At 34.5% G+C, this 4,010-nt stretch overlaps 1 long non-coding RNA gene across 1 annotated transcript; it reads right to left on the bottom strand.

Annotated features, from left to right (window-relative positions):
- Nucleotides 1-1,463: 1,463 nt before the first annotated feature.
- Nucleotides 1,464-3,118, bottom strand: LOC112906111. Its single transcript, XR_003232166.1, has 2 exons — nucleotides 2,812-3,118; nucleotides 1,464-1,523 (listed from the first exon to the last, which is right to left on the bottom strand). It is a non-coding gene; the product is annotated as an uncharacterized LOC112906111 (long non-coding RNA).
- Nucleotides 3,119-4,010: the final 892 nt, after the last annotated feature.

Genomic DNA, 4,010 nt, shown 5'->3' with positions numbered 1-4,010 from the left:
TTACAATAGGTATTCTGAGGTTATGATTTGAATTAATGTTTTCCTTGTATCTAGCATCCGAAACAGTTAGCTACATAGCAACTATAAAACGATGAAGTCGGCAACAACATTATCAAACACAGTGTCAAATAGCAGTTATCGATTTCTCTCAATACAGAGGCTTTGAACAAAATATACAGTATCCAAAAAGATGAGGAAGTAGCAAATGTAGATGCACGTGAGATTGCAGCACTTGTCAAAGCTTTATATGCACAAGAATACTGTCACGTGCTTTTGTGGAATTGTCTAAAATAAATATTCTACATGCACACCCGTATACACATGCGCACATATATATAATAATCTAAGTAACTATAAAGAATGTATTTCGATGGTTTTAGGAACTATTGTAAACACTATTCCATTGATGTTTCGTCATTTCCTTCTTGCTGGCACTTTCTACAAAGCAGTGTTGAAAGCAAAGGTTGCTAAGCATAATGCGTATGCCACTTGTTTATATTTGTAGGGTTCTTGGACACTGAAATTTTTCCGAACTGCGAAGATATTCTTCATCTGAATACTTTCAAAGGAATTAACGTGCTCCTAACATATGTCTCATATAAAAGCTTTTGAAGGACTTCAACGTGCAGCATCTGCTTGTGATAAGCTTATCCATACACCTCTCTACGTATTTGATACCTGAGTACGATTAGTTCTTGGAGTATTCCCTCTATCAGGCGGATTGGTGCTAAAGAAGCCTTTTTACCGACCCCCTGAAGCCAGCCAATCGACTATCCATCAAATAGCTATTTGGAAGATTACGAGAACCGAAGCTAATGGGACCTGTCATCTCAATGGCCGTCACTACCTTAGACCACTTATTGCTAAACTACATATATCTCCCGTATTTAATCTAATGAAACATCCTTCCTAGCTGCAACAACGCACTTCTGATGGGTGAAACTATACCACGCGCGCGTATCTATTGTACCCACCACTCGCTTGTCAGACGTACTAAATTGATCGAGATTCGTGGTTGTGCAGCTTAATCAGCCTCTAGGCCTGTTCGAATATCCGTCGAAGTAAACTATTATCGTTATAGGTGACGAAGATTCTATTGCCTCTCTGTGGGCAGGAAATCTATGGTATGCCGATAGAGGGATTCGTTCTTTTCAGTCTCCGCTGTTTGTAGTTACGGCCGATTCGAATAAAGATAAGATGAAGGCCCTGCGCAAATCCGTAATGAAATATTTATTGTAAAACATTTAGATAATAAAATTTTTTTGTAAACTGACAAGGAATAAACGATTTTTTTCTGTAAAACGATACAACATTCGGCATCTTCTGTATTTCCATAAAGTTACCTAATGTCAGGAATCACACGTTTGTCCACTTTTCGGGTTTCAATAAGCCATTTTATCAAAAGTTTCTGAGTTTTGGTAAGATGTAATTTTGTTTTGTAATTATTAGGGTAATATTTTTTGTTACGATTATGGTGGTTTTGAAAATGAAAATTTCTGGCTTGTACCATTCCTTCGTTTTCTCTGAAATTAATTTCATATATTAATTGTGAATTTTTTATTGTAACTATACTAATGGAATTATTTGTGAAAATTACTATACAGGCCGTAAACCGTTTATCGATTTAAAACTTAATATACACATTTCTATAAGGAATCTATTTAGTCAAAATACATTCGAAATTGTGGCATTTCTGGCTATACCGCAGTCCCTACCTGCACCAAGAAAGTTTAAGAGTTTGTTTTATTCGTAAAGTCGCCGCAATTTTTTGCATACCCCATATTTTGGCATTCTGAACAACTTTCTCCTACAACTTTTTCAATTGAACCCGTATTTAACTGTGCTGCTATTATAAAACTTTCTTTTTTCTGTTTTTGAACACTGAATGGCGAATTAAATTTAGATACCACAATCAATCAAGTACAGTAAAAGCTCTTTATTAGCGGGGTATATGTACCATAAATATGCCGCGAATACAGAAACCGTGGACATGGAATGGTAATTAGTATGGAATCATGGGGGATACGTTCTAAGGTTCCAATATAAAACCAATATGTATCAGAATAAAATCAATTTATTGAGAAATTTGCAATTAAAATTAATCGTTATAATCAGCTTTAGACAAGGGTTTAAAAAAATTGGTGATTTTTTCTTGTTTTGAATTTTCAAATTAGTCCACTCGGTTACCTCTTTTATAAAAGCTTCCTCGGCACGTACCAACAGTACATAGTCAAAAGATGCCGATACATTAAGGGGATTCAGTAGTACACACNCCTATAACAACTTTTAATGATCAAATTATTGAAAACCGCGTCTGTACCGAGGTAGTGTGAACCTTTGTCTGTTACCATACAAAAAATCACATATTTATCTCGCAGCGTTAAATCACAATGTTTAGAATAGAAACCCATGTTTTCGGAAAAATTCACAGTAGGCACGAGCGGTCTATTGCGGTCAATCTCCTTAATAAATGACACCAAATTCTTTTCTGTTTACCGATTCCATCCGCGAATAATAAAATTCTTAGATGCAAATACAGGAACTGGGTTGCAATTTTTTCACCCGCTAATAAGGAAACCGTGAATAAGAAACTTTTACTGTATTAAAATAGGGAGCATGTTTTGTTTGAAAAATTGTTTTGTTAAACTTATAGTTTGGCCACAATGAGCATCATATTGCGTATTTTTTGGGTCACTCTGCATATGTATATGCACTTTTTTCAATTATATTAGTTAATAATTAATAGTTGTAGCTGCAATAATAAAACTACAACTACAAAAATTAAAAATATGATAAATAACAATTACTTACGATTTATATTTTTCAAATTCTGGTTGCTTGACTAGTTTTTCGAATGTTTCCAAATGAACGTGCATGAAGCCAGGAATATTGCTGGTTTTTACCTTCGGTGTACTGAACTTAGGCAGTTCCAAAAGGAGATCGAGATCATATTCTTCTGGCGAACCGACCTTTAATCCATCAAAATAACTTCCACCATAAAAGACCGTTGTAAAAAACAACTTAAAGAGGGGATCGATTTCTTTCATTTTATTCGTAATGAGAGTAACAACCTACGGCAATACATGTATAGATATTATGATTAATTTTACGAGGGTGGATTGATAAGTTTCCGGCCTGACCAAGAAAAACAAGGTTTTTAAAAATTTTTTTTTTTTATTTCTCAACATAATCTCCTCCAAGGCTGATACATTTCTCATAGCGGTGTTCCAGTCTATTAATGCCATCTCTATAGACTGATTCGTCAAGCTCCTCAAAATAACCATTTACAGCTTCGATTACNAATAACGTTTTTCTTAACACCTTTAGCTTTTTTAACAATTTGATCAATCGCTTCAACACAGTAAGCTTTAGCTCCGGTTCCATAAAATGCCTTAATAGGATTATTAGGGAACTCATCTTTGAATTTACCGATAACAGATGAGGTGATGGGGATATTGAAACTATTCTCGCGCGGATAATTGGAAGTATCGAAGTGATTAATATTTTCAGTAATGTCACGGTAAAAGTTTTCAGTGAACACTTTCAAAATGAAGGAATCGGTATCCATGTACATCAACGAAATGTTGTGTTGATATTTTCGTTTAAGAAAGGTATAGTAGAAGTCGTACATAACAACTTTTGATAAATCTAAGATAGTAAAACCAACGTAGAGAGGTTTATCGTAAATAATACGTAATTTATTCATCTGAATGGCTACGAAATTGGGAGTGAATATCTTAGAATTTTTGAAATTAGGTTTAGCTATTAAACTTTCGGCACCAAGAAAGCGTCCAGAATTTTGCCAATGAGTGACTAATTTTACATCAACTCGTTTATCAACGTCCTCCATTGTTTTTCCGAAAACACTATTGTTCATTAATTTGAAGAAGGTTTTCCCAAATTTATGTTCAGACAAATTACGTTGTCGGATATTTAAATCGATGAAAGGTTTAAGTCAATGGGACTGTTTAAACTGGATAACTCTGTGAACTTTAAGTAATTTTAGTCCA

This window comes from Agrilus planipennis, unplaced genomic scaffold (genome assembly GCF_000699045.2).
Source record: "Agrilus planipennis isolate EAB-ADULT unplaced genomic scaffold, Apla_2.0 scaffold1617, whole genome shotgun sequence".
Taxonomy (NCBI): Eukaryota; Metazoa; Arthropoda; class Insecta; order Coleoptera; family Buprestidae; genus Agrilus; species Agrilus planipennis.
The sequence above is the reverse complement of the archived record's forward strand: the minus strand, read 5'-3'. Positions and strand labels throughout refer to the sequence as shown.